This window comes from Colias croceus, chromosome 4 (genome assembly GCF_905220415.1).
Source record: "Colias croceus chromosome 4, ilColCroc2.1".
In the NCBI taxonomy this organism is placed as follows: Eukaryota; Metazoa; Arthropoda; class Insecta; order Lepidoptera; family Pieridae; genus Colias; species Colias croceus.
The window spans coordinates 9378259-9398434 of record NC_059540.1 but is presented as its reverse complement, the minus strand read 5'-3'; the positions used below and the strand labels follow the sequence as shown (position 1 = coordinate 9398434).

The window sequence follows — 20176 nt, the reverse complement described above, 5'->3', positions numbered from 1 at the left end:
TCTAATGTTGTGAATATTGATGATCGCGTGTCAGGTTGTTCATCTGGGAATTGCTTGTCAGTATATAAATATTACATTTAGGTATATAATGATTGCTATTTATACAAAATTTTATTTTGGGTAAAACTCGCATTACCCAAAATAAATTGTAAATTAAGGTGTAGAAATAAATTTATTTAGGTAATAAATAATAGGTAATTGTAATACTAACACTAGAATAAGATTTTACTAATACAATATGGGCTATGTGGCCTGAAATAAATGAATTTTATTTTATTTATTATTTTTTATTTATTACACTTCCCAAACTCTCTATAATATATACTGAATGTGTACTCGTATCGTACTCGTACTGTCAAGAACGTCATGTAACTTATGTTGTACCTACTCGTTTTCCAACTGCGGCTTCGCCCGCGTTGGCAAAGGAAAATCCGCATAGTTTCCGACCCCGTGGGATTCAACAATAAAACCTGTAACAGGTCCTTTCTCAGGTCTCAACATATCTCTGTATCATATTTCACCCAAATCGGTTCAGTGGTCGTCAAGTAGACAGACAGACGAGAGACACATTTATTTTCGGATTTATTTTTATAATTAGGATTTACTCTAGTTAGTGTTAATTGTACTTCTAGTTAGTGCTTATTTGATGTATGCATAATATATGTTACATTGCCAATTTGTTAAGTGGAGGTGGACAGTAGACGTGAAAAATTGCCTGTGACTCCCTCATTATATATCAGGCATTTATGTTTGCTTATATAGAAATTACTCCGTGGCTATCTGGCTAAGAATGTTTAATCAAATTATTAGATGTTTCTACTGAAGAATCTATCTTATTCAATATAGCTAAAAAAATGCCGTGCTACTACAACTTAAGAACTGCTGAACGAATTTTCAGGCTATTTTGGTTTGTTGGATTTTTCCGTTAAATATCTACTCTACTAGGCTGGATAAGAAGCTAGTACCCAAATTGTAAAATTATTATATTATAATACTTACGGAAAACAGCAATTTGGTATGAAAATACCAAAAAAAATTAAGTAATCTATGTTACACATAATTGTGAAGCGTTTCTGAAATATTTTTTGTTATTTCTCATGCTTGGGTCCGTGCCCAATTAAACTCTCAAAGTATCAAAATTCATTTGGACCTGGGCGCACCCGAATAAACAAGCAATTACAACGGATATTTAAATTACTGTCCTCATAATTAAAGTGTGCCTTTTAAAAGGAAAACGATACGATGTACTGGGATATTTCGAGTGCAGAGCTCAGTTAAGTGTTCGTTTTTTTGTACAATGGTTTTAAGTGTCACAAAGGGCGCGAGGACGAAGCGAATGAAGGCTCTATGAGGGGTGCGAGGGGGTGAAGGGCAGTGCGGGGTGCGCAACAGCCAGACTCGGGCGCGATACTGTGGCGAGCGAACGCTGCTCCCGTTCCAGACCAACCGCGCTTCTACAAAGAATAAATCAAACGTGAAAATCTATGTGAAAAATGCTCGTCGATTAACTGTGTGTACCGCGCTAATACGACGCCTGTTGCGTTCAGACACTTCCCGCCACATTCGAACGTCCCAAAGTTCCAAGGCTGCGCCGCTAGATTTTCGTCGATAATATAAGGTGAGTACATTTTCTTTTGTTGTTACGTTTGATGAGTTCAAAAGGGCCGCCAAGGGTAGCTTTGCGCGAATCGCTCTTGATTCGTTAAACAAATTTGGCCATTTTATGACAGATAGCAGTGTCCTGTTAGGGTACTTTTAATGTTTCCTGAATTCAAATAAAACGGCGCGCTCTGAGGCTCACATCGTATTAATATGCATAAATTGAATTAATTTAATGGATGAACAGCATTTATTCATGCTTTTTGGAGATATTTTATAAAATAGGTTGTTTGTGGATGATTATAAAGAATCGAAAATGAAGACTCTACATTTGGATTGTATATAATATCTTGATCGTTTTTTAAAATTACTTTGAGATATTTTCCCATTAATATTTTGCCTAATAAGATTTGTCATTACATTATTTTTTCAACATAATTGGTTTAAGTCTCTTCTAATTTAATTTCAAACAAAGAACTTGTAAAAAAGCTCTTGAAACAGAATTCAAATCCGATTATCAAAACGACGCGAACGAATATCCGCAGTAAAAACCGAAAGCCTTCTCACAAAGCTTCGAATTGTACAGGTTCTTTATTTCTCAATAAAATCGCCTGAAACAGGGTGGCAATACGTTTCAGTATTTTCGCAGGAAACGAGATTCACAGTATCCATAATTCCGTTCCGCTGAGACTCGACCGATGTTGCTCGTTAAAACTTTGATGGCCTACACATTGCGTGACATAATATAGCTTCCGACAGCCACATTGTAGAGACAAGCATAATTTATTCAGGATAGACATGATATTTCTATTCAAACGAAGTAAATCGTGTTAACTTTCTTTTATTACTGCGTCCGTGCGGAGGGATGAGATTAAAAAGCGCCATTTGCATGCTACATCATAATATTAGGATGGAGTTTTAATGTTTTCCTGGAGAGTACGGTTTTATGGAGAAGGGAGATGGATGATTATATTTTCCGTAAATAATTCGTTTAAGCTCTTGGTGATAGAAGATGGAATTGAAGATTCCTTCGGGGATCTTGTTTCTTGTTTTATAGAAATATTTTTTATATTTAACCAAAAAAATTGCTTGAATTATTTTCACTTTGAAAGAAAAACATCTACTTTTTCAGATATGGATGACGTAGGTTTATAAATGACGGGCACGCTGACCCAGCTAATGAATATTCACATTCCATTTGAATTTATTACTACGAACGGATGATTGTAATATATGGCACTGTTTATACGATTAAGGCTTAAAAAATCATTCCATTACCGTGCTACAGTCGTTCCCAGAAAAGCCGATACAAAGATATGTCTTATATTGTACATCGAATACTGTTGTAAGCTTTGTCTTTTTATGTTTGGTCCGCAAATTTCGTAGACTAGGCGTTAATTTCATTAAGCATGTCTTCCAGGTTGATTACTACGATGAAATTTACGTACTTGAAAGTTCACCACTGCTCAACCCGTCAACGGAGCTGTGAACCAACATGCTTAATGATAAAATTATCTGAAGCATAATAGAAGTTATCAGCCCAGAAGGAATTGGTCATGACTCATGCAATTTAAAAAAATCTTAGCTTTGCAAACATACAGCAAGCTAATTATTAAAAGAAAACAAGAGATACTATTGGAATTCAGAAAAATTTCAAAAACAGTATAAGTAATTAATATTAATGATGATGATGTAGAAATCAAAAGAGGTAAATCTCATTTCAAATAGAGCTGTCTCTAAAGGCTAGAAATACATTTAAATCTATTAAGGTATTAAAAGCAATAATAATAATTCTAAAAGCATTGCGTTGACTTTTTGGACAGTCGCAAAGGGGTTTGGCTAAAGGTACAAGTCCGAGACGGGCCGCAGACCGCAAACTGCAACCGCAAACTGCAAGCGACACCACTTGTTTCTATGAACATCTATGAAATTGATTCCAAGCGCTGCCTGCAGACGCAACGCGCAGCGTGCGGCCGCGGCGCGCAGCGACCGCAGACTGCAGTATGCAAATGCCACCTGCGCGGAAGTGACAAACTATCTTTGTCTTTTTTGTTTATATCATTTAGACACGGTTCTGTGCATTGTGCAGCCACGGCATGCAGCCGCAGTTGGAATAGCGACCGCAGGCAGCATTGCGGTAACCGCAGCCGGTAGCCACAGTGTCGCCTGCGGTTGCAGTCTGCGGCCCGTCTCGGACTTGTACCTAAAGTTGACGTCGTGAGCCGCGCAAGCCCGACGCTACTAGCCCATACAAAAGTACCCAAACCCATTTGTTTTAATTACTAGCTAGCTATTAGGCAGTTTTTCTTTTGCATATTTATTTATATAACTGTCTGAATAAAGTGAGTTTCACGTGTCCGTTAAAATCTTTGTCAATCCACTGAAAGGAATGACGTAATCACAAACAAACTTTATGAGAAATTTCCTTCATTCAACTTGTTAATCACACGTGCGCTAAGTTTGGCTATTTCAAAGTCGGAAGTTTTTTCAAACTTCAGATAAAGACTTGGACCTCAGAGTTATTTATGTTCCAAATGCCACAGTTTGTAAAACTTGCTTTTGAGAATCCAAAACTCGTAGTCATTGGCTACATGCCAGAAAACATTTTTTTAAAGAGTTAATAAGGAGTTTATTTTTACTACACAAACCTAGTCTTATGAAAAAAATGTTTTTAATTTTAAAATCTTATGTATTTAATAAAAAAAAATGGTCCATTAAATGCGTGGTATGGGGCCTCATATCGAACAAAAGCTTTCATAAAGAGCTTTTGCGATAAACGCGGATACAATTTCGCGGCCTATGGTTTGAGCTATTTTGACTTGGTGATCAAGAACATATTTTATTATTTTGGTTACTTTTGCCAAATAGCACAGCACACACAAATAATACATTATATAAATTTTTGATAGAAGGCCTGTAATCAGCCAACACTTGCAAGAACGGTATTGAACCTCAAGCTCGTGCTTGCCATTTAAAATTTAATTTTGAAGCCAATGGAATGTAAAAATAAGCAATTTGCTATTTTAAGGCAAACTATCGAGTCCCTGTGAAATATTTTCGTCGACGTCTTAAAAAGTATTTGATCTTAAAAAAGGATTTCCATTATAAAAATTTTAGATCGCTACAAATAAATATGTAATACTTATAAATGAATTCAACATCATTACAAGCCCGCTGAGTTTTTTTTGGTAACTTCGGTAAGTGTTGTATAGTCTTTTTTTTTTGTTTTTATCTAAGGAGTCATTAAAATAAAGTCTTCTGTTTGAGTTTTTCGAAAATAAATCTACTTTGTGTGTTGGTTTGAAGTATACACTCTTAATAAGGATACTGATAATAACGGTTCTAGGTACACTCTACAAAATAACAATTCAATATTTAGATATTTGTTATAGAATCGTAGTCTTTATGACCTAACAAGGATAAAAATTACGAGTTATGACTTTAATTAAAGACATGATTTCTATCTTCTTATAATCTAGAATTACTTATTTCGTAAACACTTCAAAAACAGTAATAATATTCACCTTTATTTATTTATTTTACACTTTATTGTGCTGGCATACAAATAAATCCTTAAAATTAAACCTTATAACTAGTCCAGCACAGAAGGCCTTATCACTTAAGAGTGATCTCTTCCATTACCTTTCATGTCAATTCCTTAGATAGACTGATGAATAAAAGTAGTAATGATATTTGAAAAATAATAATGTTTTTACAGTACAACTATAACGGCTTAGGTGAAATGAGAAACGGTAAAAGCAATTTTCTTTGTGAAAGAATTCATTCAGTATGCATTAGCTGGTAAAGCTAGGAACGAAAATTCCTTACAGCTACCGCTGAGCTTACTAAGCTGTTTACTCTTTATTTGATTTGTCAAAACTAATGAATATTATATCGTGTTAGAATACTACTAGCGATGCCTGTGGTTTTACTTGCAGTTTTAATGTAATAATAAAATATGAAATGCTATTTTTTTGATGGTGGTGCAGACTTTAGAGCTTTTTTTTATTAAAAAAAGAGGGCAAACGAACTGTTCGGGTCGCCAGATAGCGAGCGATCACCACTGCCCTTGGGCAGTGGTGATCGTGACAAAAGTCTCTGTGAAGGTATAGCCGGCCTTTTTAGGAAGAGGAAGGCGTTTAGACAATTTTCGTTATCAAAAGTGATAACTTATAATTACGAAAGCTTTTTATTATAAATTGATAATCTGATGAATACAAATCTACATCAATAATAATTAATTGGTAACTAAACCATACTCTTACACATAATGGATTTTAATTGAATACTTAATCTCATAATAATAACGTACAATTAAAGTTGGAAGCAACAATATTTATGGATGTAGTTATGTTGAAATGGAACTGTCGCCACGCTTGTTCAAATATGAACGAGCTCCCAGGAGTACCCTGTTATTAACGATCGCAAATGAAGTGAGATAATTTCACGTCATAGATAATCGAGAATATTGTACACTTCCTTACTAGGGTCTAGTTTATTGTTTATATGCAGAAAAACTAAATTGACATCTATTTTCCTTGAAGGGATGGATAGGGTCGATACTACGTAGAGCAGCAAATTACGTTAGTTGTGTTGTCCTAGTAAGGAATGTCTAAAGAAACTAAATATGGAAACATCTTCAAATTTTTGATTTAGAACTTGGAAGTACACGTGGAAACACTCATATTAATAACTAAAATATTTTTCAACCCCACTTTTTGAAGCGCTTGTATGATGCAGTCGACTCTCAAGCGTAGACATAGAATTATTATGAGAATTTAAATTACTATCGCAACATTTATGAGCCAATATAGACTTACATAATTATTCAATTTAAACCAAAACATCGTAATGAAAAGGAAGGAAAGTGAAGTGACGGTCCGTTCCGAGATGGCGTGGGTTTTTCAAATTTACAAGTATCTACTCATCTTTTTAATGCCAGTGCCTGAATATACCCTTCAAAAGTTTTGAAAAAAATTTTCGTGTACCTGAATATATTTCAGAATTTACACTTATATTTTTAGTATTAGGTATCGTGCCTGTTATACTTTCTTAGAATATAATACAGCAAATTAGTTCTTCGAAAAATTTAATAAATATGTTCAACTACTTAATACGACAAAAATATAAATCCAATATCGTTTTAAAATGTACAACTTTATACGAACATTGTGCCAATCAATAAAATGTTGAAAAACTAATTGCTAAAACAATAGAGATGTGCTGGAAAGGTTTTGCGATTATAATGCTTTCAGTGCGATGGAGTTATGCTAACTCAAAGGAGCATATTCTTTTTGCTTACTTTTGAAATCGACGAGTTTTCAAGTTATATCTCTCAGTGAATTTCTTTTTGACAGGCTATTTTCAGGTTTTATTTAAAAAAGATAAATTAACTTTATATTATGGGTATTTTATGGTTAGCGAATACATAAAGCAGTGATGCGAGTTTATAAAACGTTATAGTGAGCGTGATAACACGCTATGTAAACTTTCTTAAGGGTCGAATTATAAGAAGACTTTTGTTTAAAAACTTCGCATTTTAAATATATTTTACAGAACTGCAGATATGATGACAGTAGTGATAATTGGATTTTTATGAAATAATATTGATTGAGCGAATAAGAAAATACTCTAAAGGGATAGCTTACAGTTATCAAAGGAATATAAATAAGCCGATTTGATGATGTTGTTTTATCTCAGTGACCTTCAAATTCGTGCAATGAGCTCACTGAGCATTAAGCGACTAATTTTAAGAAACACGAAATCCGATTTACGATTCAGATAATCTGCTGATAAATAAAACCTTTTTAATCCATTGCTTACTTTAGCCGTAATTTAAATGGAAGTTGTTGAAATGTTTATTTACCTCTGTATGTGTTTGTTTTATAATAAAGAGTATTATGAAACACGTATATTTTTCTTCATTTTCGTTGGGTTTGTATTTATAATTATGAGATGTTTATCACATAAGACATAAGTATATTTTGTTTTAGCATAACCTTAAAAAGTTAATCCCAATTGTATAACTACATTGTTACAAAATATTTGTTAAGAATTTGTTGTGGTCTTTAGTCAAAGAAAATAATATAGAGTCCTTTTGTCCCATAATTTTGCTAGAGGTATAAAATTATATTCTACTTAATTCATGATACATAATATTTATTTAACTATAATCAGATCAATCTATGATCAAAATACTTATGTTGCTAAGTCGAAATAATACTTCAAAAATGCGTTGCTATTCATTTAAAGTTAACGTGTATTAATTTTCCTATACAAAATACCGAATCACAATCAAATTTGTAGCTAGGGCGAAACAACCAGATTGTGAAAATCTTTTAATTGCTACGTACATCGTTGAGTTGGAATCAGAGTCCAATCCTTTTTTGTGCTTCGTGAAGTCCTTTCCAATATTCCTTTATGTAACCTGTACCTATTGAGACTTACATTGTAATATCACTGATTATAAGTTTCTGAGCTTTACATGAATATTGGTTACAAAAAATAAAACAACTTTTGATTTCTTCTTCACTAATGTAGACATTCAAAATTAATCTTGTATTTGTATTTTTAGCGTATTTATTTAACGTTTGTATCTTTTTTCGAATTTGTTGTCAAATATTTGATCTTAAATAATAACACAGTAAATTTGATACATAATAGAGATAGATATGTAAACAAAGGAACGTCTAAAAACAATATATTTGATTCTCGGTTAACGTTAACAAAGGGTCGGTCGTACCGGCCTATATTTATTATTCATTGACATAGTTCATTTATTCATATAACTCAATAGAAACGTACAAAGATACCCTCGAGATTTATTATTCCCTAACTTACTTCTTAAGTCGTATATAGCAATAGTAAATACGTAATACATGAAAGCTTCACAGATTTGTTCGCAGCTCAGGAGCTGCGATTGCAGGCAATAAACGAATCCATACCAATATTATAAATGCGAATGTAACTCTGTCTGTCTGTCTGTTACTCAATCACGCCTAAACTACTGAACAAATTTGCATGAAATTTGGTATGGAGGTATTTTGATACCCGAGAAAGGACATAGGCTACTTTTTACCTTTTTACATAGGATAGGTTTTATCCCGGAAATCCCACGGGAACTATCAACTATGCGGGTTTTTCTTTGACTGCGCGGGCGAAGCCGGGGGCGGAAAGCTAGTATTAAATAAGATCAAAAGCCGATTGAAATATTACAATTATCAATTTTAATAGTAAAAATCTCAGCATATTCTTTAATATATAATTTCATGTACGTATACTATAAGACTACGTTAAATATAAATAATATCTTTCTTAAATTTAAAACGTGCAAAGCATTTGATTTATGGATCCATTTAAACTTCTTTTATCCTAAACTAAACATTAGTATTCCTAGCACAGCATATCACCGTCTGCTCACTTTAATGGTAAGCGCATTAGCGGTTAACGCTTTCATCCCTACAAGTTTTAAAAGAACAAAAAAGTAAAGAACCAGTTCATTTTAACAGCTATTTGGCAGATATAAAGCAGGCGCAATATATCAACCCTGCGTTTTAATTTCCACATTTTGAAAGCAAAAATAAAAACATTTAACGTAAATAATGGCTGTAGATAGGTACTTCACCTTTTAAATGAAAATAAACTATTGTATTTACTTGTTCTCTCGTGTTGTTTTCTGAACATGTGTATTATAAATACAAAGTAAATAATGCATTATACTTCTTTTGAATAATGTAAAATAAATCCAGTACATTGATTATTAATTTATCTTCGTAAATTCAATATTTTAAAATATACGCAATAGCGAGTTGATGAATATGAAACAGTAGCACTTACGGTATGAGTGCTTTGGAATATTCATAATATGTGTAGTGAAACTTTACGGTAGGTTCGTATATACGGTAGTAAAATATAAAATTGGCGTCTCTATAAATAATGCAATAATTATATTCACTCTATTTAAAACGTAAAACGTAACATGGATACATCATTAATTATGCTACGAATTTTTTTTTATTTGGAATAGGGAAGGGCTTGACCACAATATCGCCTGATGTTAAGCTGAGATGTGGTCTAAGATGGAACGCGCTTCCCTAGAAGGTGCCTGTTCACTCTACGCTTGAAGAGCCCCATATTGTACTCGTCGGGGAACACAGATTGTTTGTAACGTAAAACCACAGAAAAAAAATTAATGCTTGAATGCTCTATCTAATGCTGCTTTTATTGGATAGAGTATGAACAAATGTTATAACAAAACATCCTTGGAATTAGAGAAGAATCGTTTCTAAAATAAGCATAGTTTTTTCAGCATTTTTATACAAGAAAAATATTATTCTTCTGTATATACAGGGTGTCCCAAGAAGTATGAATATACTGAAGCCGAATCACCCCTATAACATACATGGGGGTGATTCGGATAGCCCTCTAGGTCATTACTATATACTACCTTCTGGCTTCTACATTCATTGCAAAAAGACCTATTTGTCAAATGTTTTTCATTATAAAGTCACCCACATTAATTTACTGATGGCGTCTGCAAATTCTTAAGTATAGATAAGATACCATTATACCATAATTAATAAGATGAAGGGTAAGGGATCCAGATTAACAGGGTTCACCTTACGAAACAAGATAGAGCAACGTTAACTGATCCCTACATTTATAGGCCTCTAAAAATAATATAGTACCTGAAAATCGTAATAATACGGCTATAAAGAACAATTTATAATGTTTTCTACTCCAACACTAATAAATAGGATCGTGAATAATACGCGGTCCAGCGAGGCGTGTAAGGGGTAATTTCCCTTGGCTACAAAGGAGCGGAACACATTTCACTGATTGCGCTGCAGACGTGATTTACGCGAATATTAAGGACATTTTATTTGTACCTGTAACGTTTTTCAATTGTTATTGCAGCTGTTCTATACGTGACTCTGCTTTGTGACTATAGATTCGCTTTTATCGCGCGGCAACAGAGCGCTTCTCACAAAAACGTTGAATTATTGATTCAGTCTAAAAGATTCAAAGGAAGACATATGATTTTAGAGTTACGTACTGTATCTTGGTTTATGACGTGACATTTCATAGCATCTTGATAAGGTTAAAATCTGTGGTTAAGATAAAGTACCTATACTTAGTTTTATTTTTTGTAGGTTTCTTTTTGAGTTTGAAAAATTAGATGCATTCTACCTATATGTTTGTTTAATTTCTCTGAGCTACGTATATAAATTTATAAATATTTAGTTATTAAGAAGAAATTAAAATAACTTATTCATACTATTACGTATTATAATTATGCAATTCGTGTCAAGAAAGGAACGTTTTTCTTTTCCGGTCGCCTTTTGAGCAATAAAATCTTTCTATACCTACTGCACGCATTAGAACACATTATATTTACCATGTCGTGATATAACATCATTAAGACTACACTTTTAGACTAGCCTCTTGCCTCAACTCCGCCCGAGCTGACCCGGATTAAAAAAATATTCCTTTGTCACTGAGGAATATTGGAGAAATGTTTTCAAGAGGAATTCAGTAGTTCAGGGGTTCATTTCTTACAAAAAAACTTTCTACCTTTTATTATGTATCTAAAATTCTATTTATAATATTATTACAGTAGTACAGTACAGTAAGTACTCCGATATTCTCAAATTTAATCCTATATTGTCTGTTTTCCCTATTATACACATAAATCTAATCTCATTAAAAGTAGGATGTTTTACTTGTATGCTACGTCATACGTGCATTATTAGTATTAGCTAACATTTAAGAGCTAAAATCCAATTTCGCTGGTAAGCCATTGATGCTTAAATAACTATTTAGCTTGAAACAATGACCTATTATACTAGTAGACGCGGCATACGCCAACATCATTGCACTAAAAAACAGCGTAATTAATACATACCTACTTATTAACGCATTATCACCAATACAGTGTTTCTCTCTTTCACTCTCACGCACGAGACATAATACATGTCTCACTCATGTACTTCGTAATAACAACTGCCGATTAAAATACAAAAAGAACGTCCAGCCACGACGCTGAATGGTGCGTGACTAAGTGAAACTCGGGCACTTACCTGAGTTTTTCCTTGCCAAAATAGAGAGCGGGTAACGTATCTAGCTCTTTTATATATCATAGGCTTGAAAGGCGACCAGCGTTGAGGCGGGAAATAATTTTAGCGAAAGATCGATTTTACTTGAGCTACTACATGAACACGGTACGTATGAGTAACATGCAAATGGCGTGAATTATAAATAACAAATGTTATGACTTACTATGTTATCAAATTCTTGGAAAATCTATTAGGCTATGTTACCAGATGCTACAAATAGCTTTTCTAATGAATTAATGTCGAATATTTTGTATTAATATAAATACTATTATTTAGAACAGATTTTTGATTATAAATAGAACTGATTTATTTGCGTTAGTTTACGTTAGAAACACGCTGTCTGGTATTTGTAGACAACGAATTCAGTTCATTTGTTTAACATTTTTAAAAGCTTACATGCAGCATTCAAAATGAATCCTTAACAAATTAATTGAATCAGAATTTGTTGAAAAAAACGTCGTTCGATGTTCGTTTGATTAACGAATCTAGTACAAACCTTAAACATTGCCTTGATTGCTACGTAAACAAAACGATTAACAGAGTAATTAATTGACATATTGTGGTTTTTACAGACAAGCGCAACAAAACCTCACCAATGGTTTTGTTACTTCCAGGCTTTAAATCGATTACCGAATAATAATGGCATTGGCACATGTCGCACATATTAAAGTAGTGTTTCAGGATGTGTGATTCGAATCATTTACATAAAATATCTGTAATCAATTTGCATAGATTGTTTGCATGTTTCATGGTTAAAGATTGAGTTAAAATTTATATTTAGTTTTATAGTACTCAAATGAAAAGTTCGGGGTGACTCCTAGTCACGTAAAAACGAAAGAGTAGAAGAAATTCGATTACTGAATGAGTGGCCGAGTGGCCTAGCGTTGTCCCAGTAAAAAGACGCAGGATTGATTTTCTTGTATTAAAAAATAAACCTCAATAATTTATTTTTTCATATTGTAAATTGTTGAAGCATAGCGCATCGTCGAATGGCAAGGTACAAATATAAGTATTATATCTTTTGTATCGCTGAAGTGCCCCAGTGCGAGGGGATCTCAATTGACGCTGAAGCATACTCCTTCCTATAAAGTACTATTCGATGTTCCGTTCTGCATTTTAGAATATCTAAAAATAATCCACGCGGTTGCCGAGGAAATAGCGCGATTGCAAATACAACGAAAACAGCAATTCAAATACTTTGAAGATATTTAAGTCGTTTGAATAGGAAAAATAAATGAAGCTGCTTCAGAGAATCCTCCAGGCGATATCGATCGTCGGTTTGCTCTGCGTCTCTTCTAATTGTTTGTTCTTTAATTTGGACTAATTCTTGTCTTGATGCTTCTTTTTAAGCGACTTCAAAAAAGGAGGCGGTTCTCGATACGACTAAACTTTTTTTGGCTTTGTTAACTTTAGGCTGTGTTAATCGATTTTGAGTTTTATTGGTGGCTGTCATGTTTCTTGTTTAAATTTGATTTTGTACTGACAATTTTTTAGATTTTTGTTAAAAAAATAATTATTAAAAAACGTTAAAGTTAGATGATGCTATGTTCAACAGTACAATACAGTAACAATTCAACTCTACGTACGTTACTCCTGCTTGCCAATTCGTTTATAGACTAAACATACAAATTTAGCGAAATTCGTTCTATAAATATATTAATTCTCTTGTTTTACTTTTACCGTCACTATTTTCAAGATTTTAGATGTTTGTATCACTTATAATGTGTATTCAGAAGTTCAAATGAAGGCATTTCCTTTAGTGTATGTTTAAAATATTATACAGTTTCCAAAATCTATTGTCTGCAAGTAACGGTAAAACGTGAATGTGCTCAATATATTTCGTATATAAATTTAACAACTATTATCACATACGCTACGCACGTTATACAATCTTAACAACAATATGTTAAATTTCGTTCACTCAGATCTCAGAAATAGCATAAACTTGTCTAGTTTACTCACGAACGAGGTAGTTACGTGGTAATCTTGTGGCGAGGAATACATATATATAGCTTAACTAGTTCCCTTAACTGAAAGTTTGGCCGTACCTCATTGCCCGGAATGCTTAAGAAATACAATGCTTACGTTTTTTACACAGAAAAACAATTTCATTCATTGTTATGCTTAAAATAAACGTTAAACAATGTTACTTATTCGGAGAACATATTTTGGTTACTAGTAGCTTAATATATGTACATAATTAATTTGTATAAAACGAAATATAACAGGCAAGCAAACAATTATATAGGTAATTTCTATAAGCTTAGGTTCCTAGAACCTAAATTCTTAGACTGAATCGTGTTGGAATTGATATGAAGGTAATTTGTTTAGACTGCAATTTATAGTCTGTTAATTAATACATACTTTTATGTTTATCTATGCGTCTATGGATGTCAGATTTAAATAAAATTTTGTGGTTTCTGACTTGTCCTTTCAATAAGTAGTTTACAATTTAGTTACCTTCACCAATTGAATTAACTTCCAATCTATACTACAATTGACACATTGTACTGAAATATGAAAGTTTGGTTTGACTATGGTTTGGCGTATGATAATAATGAATTCATAGAGTTTAGCCACTACACTGGAGCCGCATAGAGCTTTGAATTCTCTATTTGCAGTCGACAGCTGTACGAACACGAAATTTAAATTGTTCTCATGTGGAGTGGCGTTCACTTGTTTTGCGCATACTGCACTGTTCATTATGGAGCTTTTTAAATAAAATTCATTTTCTTTGAATCGCTCAGTGATTATAGTGAGATGCAGGCCACGTATTTAATGAGGTTGTACAAATGTGCAAATTAATCGGCTTCAAGTAATTTTATGTTCTGTTTCATTTAATATTGACATAACTGAATGATTGAGCTGGTTAATAAGCTTTTAATTAATAAAAACGTAATTAAACATAAGGTTTGTATAACAATATTTTTCGCATATTACATTTCACACCTTTTACATAAGATGAATATGTTATAATACAAAAATGTATTGTTAAAGAAAATATCCTAAATTAAAATATACTACAGTGTTAAATATTTTTTTGTAATTAGTGTTGTCAATAATTTCTTTCTACTTTCCTTTCTTTCTCCTGTGTTCCTTTCTTCTACCTTGCTTTAACAGTCATTACTCTACATAAACTCATTAAAAAACTATTTTTTTTATATTATTTAAAGATTGTGATTCAAATAAATTTGATACGTATTCCTACGTGATCTTATTTGTCTATAAAATTGTCTGAAATCTAAGAAACGTTCTCCGTAGAAGATAGTGTACGAATAACGGTTCCCATTTTCTAGACAGATTGAAATTTACTGCGACGGGATGAGCTTTAGAACGTTTTCGTGATTCTAAAAATTTAAAAACATATTGGATATTGCTTCGCACGGCGAATTTGATTTCCTCTTCGATATATACTATATCGGTTTCTTCTCGGTGGTATAATTATTAATGGTAATACGTTGATTTATTTCTTGTATTTATTGTGATTTCATACTTTTTTTATTTTAGAAATAGTTTATCAAAAACGTGCAATTTCAATTAAACCTCTCGTGTCGCAAAATATAAATTAGAATGTTAATTAATGTCTGAATAATTAACGAGCAAGACGATAATAATTAGAAACAAGATAATGTATGAAATAATAATCACAATTATATTATGTTATCTCTCGACCAGTTCATAAAATTCAAAAGCGAGTGAGATAAAAAAGTGATAATATTGATCGATATTTGCTTTAATTACAAGTGTATAAAATATGTAGGTAGCTGATTATAACATGGTAGAGTGGCTCAAGTCGCGTTGGTGGTTGCCGCGTTCCTGCTCGACTGTGAAATTGAAATATGAATATGAAAGAATTTCTAAATAAGCTTGCTTCCCTTTTTAATTTATTTAACCTCTTGCCCTGGTTCTTATATTAAGCTCCAAATTTACTTTCTTGTTAGTCCAGAAATTTTCCTTAAGATTTTACGTACGTAAAGTAGAGAAAGGATTTGGAATATCCCAATTTAAACCTCGTGCTTTAATTCTAATAATGTAAGATAAGAACAAATGCCTATTATTGCCTAGGCTATTATATATATACCTATACTATTGTTTATTCTATAAATTTCAAAAATAAATCAAATTCCGTAAACGTCCTACAAATAACTGAAAATTTATCGCTTCACTCAGATCTTAATCCATCTGCGCTAGAAACAAACAAGTGTAGTTGAATGTATTCATAGTGTTATCTTGGTAAACTCGGCGTTAAAGTTTAGTTCAAAGTTAGCTCGTCCAGCGCACAATTAAGCTGTCAGCGAGAGTTGTTCGCAGACCACAGGCTGGAAAATCAAACATTTAAGTTGTGACCTCAATTGATAGCGCTTTATCCTATGCAAGTGTAAATGTTAGTCACAATGACAACGTTATATGTGGTTATATAACGCATCGATTTTGTTTCAAAGCAAATAAATCGATTTGTGAACGTGTCGCGCATGGAATACAAATGATTAATCAGAATTACATTTTACAATAAAGAAGCGTATTGGAAACAGTTAAATGAAACAACAGTTTTCAAACCAATAATTTTGATATTAAATGTTTAAGTTCAATAACAAATTGTTGGTTAGAACACTGTAAAGTATGATACCTACGTTTAAAATGGGTTGGATAAATTAAATAAGTACACATATGTTTGCAGTGGAGACAAGTTAATTGAATGTGCGTCATTTGATTTTATTGGGGTGGATGCTGAAGGGGTGAGGTTACTTTAGTGGATAAGATTCGGGTCAAAGGGTTACTTTGGAATCGAGTAATGGAAATAAGAGACGCCTGAAATTTGATAGGGCGGTCCTATTCACGATTTTCAGCTTATATCTCCGGTTTCAATTTAATTTTACGAGGCTGTTGCTGTGTGAAATTCGTGGGTCGGATTGTTATCAGTACGCTACAAGAAAAGAATTTGCTAATTTTATGGCTTATTTCATATTTTAATGATATTAAATATTTATGAGCCCTCTTTATAAAATACGTAATGCAAACTCGTTCATAATTTTCAGCAAGGGTTAACAAATTAGCAATATTGTTGATATATTTAAGGTTTATACATAATATATTCCTGACACGTACAGAATGTATAATTCTATAAATTAATAAGCGTAACTGTAACATAGCTCGTAATGAACACAATTAGGTAATTACCCTGATTCCTCATCATAACAATAGTGCATGTGAACCAGCCTCAGTTAATTACATCATTCGATGCTAATTGCAAGCTGGGCGGGCACAAACTTTGGACAATTAACTATCATTTTGTGTTCCAGTTACAATTGTCGGGTGGAATCGAAATCGCGGTAATTATAGGTCGTGTGCGAGGCATTTTGGTCACCTGTTACTATTTCGAACTATGAAGAAATACAAGGAAATTGGTCACTTAAAGAGAAAATTACAAAATAGTTGTAAAGTCACTCAAAATTGTGAGAGCTTTAAATGTACATTGGAAGTCCGAGATGTGATTTGTTGTTTTTTTTTTGTTGTAATGAAATTTAGAGGTGACCATGAATGTATAATATTATGTAGGTTTTATGCACCCTTCCTTAAATAAATAAAATAAATAAATAAATATTATAGGACATTATTACACAAATCGACCTAGTCCCACAGTAAGCTCAATTAAGGCTTGTGTTGTGGGTACTAGGCGACGATAAATATAATATTTAATAAATACATATATAGATAATAACACCCAGACCCAAGAACAAATAATTGAGTTCATCACACAAATATTTGCCCTGACCGGGGATCGAACCCGGGACCGTCGGCTCAGTAGGCAGTTACTTTACCACTGCGCCAACCGCGTCGTCAAGCAGCTGTATACCATTTTACAGGACAACCTATAAAAATATATAATAAGAAAGAAGGATATAAATTATTTTATTTAAATCTATGTAAATATTCGTAGCATAAATAAAAACTTCGATAGTTGAATTGTAGCATTAAAACGTTTAAACATTGTGTATGATGTCATTATACTCACAGAATGTTGGCTCAATGATCTGTTGCAAATTCCTATACTACCTAATTACACTGCATATAAAACCAGCAAGTTCATTAACCAAAACGGTGGAGTTGTGGCTTATGTTCGGAGTGCCCTGAGCGTTTCAGTGTCGGAACCTTTAGTCGACGATGCAAATTGTTTGCAGCTTGTGCTGGATGAAAAAACCTGCATATTAGGTATTTATCGCTCCCCGTCCTTCAGAAATCCTTCAATATTTCTTGGTTCTTTGCACATGCACCTTACAACACTAAATTTTCAATATTTGGTTTTGGCGGGTGATATCAACATCGACATTTTGCCACAGTCTGCAAACTCCTGGTGGCATGATTATTTATGTATCTTGGCAGAATTTGGTCTTGTTCCCGCGATTACACAACCTACTAGAGAAGGGGCGTGTCTCGATCATATTTTTGTCAAAACGAACAAAGCCGTTCTGGGATTAGTTTGTGGATCTGATATAACAGATCACGATACTGTCATGGTTGGCATGAGACTCGGGAAGATAAAAACTCAGACACAAAAAATGTTTATGTTTAAAAGAAATATAGATCTCATCAAACACGACCTGAAAACAGTAAATTGGTCCGAAGTTATGGCTATAAAGGATATACATTTTTTGGTTGAGACATTCACGGAAACACTACTAACAATAATTCATAAACATACTCAAAAAATTTATTGTTCCAGGTCAAAATATATCTTAAAGCCGTGGATAACTCCTGGTCTTTTGCGTTGCATCCGTCATAGAGATCGTCTTCACATTCGAGTTAAACGAAACTCTCTTGATACAGTTTTACTCCACGTCTATCACCGATATCGTAATTTTACTAATAATCTGTTGAAAAAGCTGAAACTTGAGTATGAAGCTAATATCCTTAGATCTAGTGTAGGAAACCCCAAAAAGCTCTGGAATGCAGTTAAAAATATTTGTTACATAGATAACCACAAAAACAAACCTTTAGATCTTTTATATATGAATAAAAATGGAACTACTGAATCTCTTAATATATGTAACGAACATTTTACCTCTGTCGGCGAATCATACGCTACTCATATTTTAAATAACTTACAAATAACTCAAGATACATTAGCGTCAAGTATAAAATCGAACAATATCCCAGTTAAATCATTCTTTTTGAGTCCAACAGATACATTTGAAGTTGAAAACCTTATTTTACAATTACGCAATGAAAAATCACCTGGCATTGATGGCCTTGATAATTCATTAATTAAACAGATTCGAGAAGAAATTTTAAGTCCTTTAACCTCAATTTATAATCGAAGTCTATCACTCGGTATTTTCCCTAATAGCTGGAAGGTTGCTGCAGTTTGCCCAATTTATAAATCAGGAACTCGTGACAATCCCAATAATTATAGGCCGATATCACTGTTAGGCGTTTTTTCGAAAATTCTTGAGAAAATTGTTAACTCTCGACTTACCAAGTTTCTAGAGTCCAATAATCTTCTATCATCGCGTCAGTTTGGTTTCAGATGTCAAAAAAGTACGTCAGATGCTGTGAGCCTATTAACATCTATAGTTTCCTCACATTTGGACAACAAAAACGCATGTCTCAGTGTTTTTCTAGACCTTGCGAAGGCCTTCGACACTGTTTCTATCCCACTGCTGCTTAGAAAACTTCATAATAAGGGTGTTAGGGGTCATGCATTGCTATGGTTTGAAACTTATCTCAGAGGGAGACTTCAATGTGTAAAGATTGGAGAGAGCGTTAGTTCCACGAAAGAAGTTAATTACGGTGTTCCACAGGGCAGTATCCTGGGTCCGACTCTCTTCATTCTTTACATGGATGATATTCACAACCTCCCCCTTAGCGGTGCTGATATTCTTTGTTAAGCGGATGACACTGCTATCACTTTTCACGGTGGCAGTTGGGATGAGGCAGTGTTAGCTGCAAGGCAGGGAATGATACAGGTTAATTCTTGGCTCGAACGTAACTTATTGACTCTGAACCTAGACAAGACGAATTTTATCTGCTTTCATAAGACTGCTGCGTCCGCCCCTTCCCTGATAGAATTAATTAATATATCCCCGGACGATTGTGCGCCTCAATATATTGAAAGAGTTGAAGTTACCAAGTATTTAGGAGTTTTGGTGGATCAAAATCTGAGTTTTAAGAATCACATAAATCTTCTGTCTGATCGCGTGCGTAAAATCATTTATATCATGAAGCAACTCCGCCGATCTGCCGACGTCAAATTACTTAAAACTATATATTTCGCGCTATGTCAATCACTAATTACTTACTGCATTGGTTCGTGGGGAGGTGCCGTTAAGTCAAACCTAATTCGTATTGAGAGGGCTCAACGAGCGGTACTTAAAACTATGCTGCAAAAACCTTTCAGATACCCTACTTTCAACCTTTATAAAGACGCTAGTGTTCTCACTGTTCGCCAACTTTTCATCCTTGAT

The 20176-nt window shown here is 33.4% G+C and overlaps 1 protein-coding gene across 1 annotated transcript in view; it reads left to right on the top strand.

Moving 5' to 3' along the window:
• Window positions 1-1417: 1417 nt before the first annotated feature.
• LOC123691158 (slit homolog 1 protein) overlaps window positions 1418-20176 on the top strand; it is a 69801-nt gene continuing 51042 nt past the window's right edge. The window contains exon 1 of the mRNA XM_045635420.1: window positions 1418-1618. The gene's annotated coding sequence lies outside the window, so the exon portion shown is untranslated. The remainder of the gene's footprint in view (window positions 1619-20176) is intronic.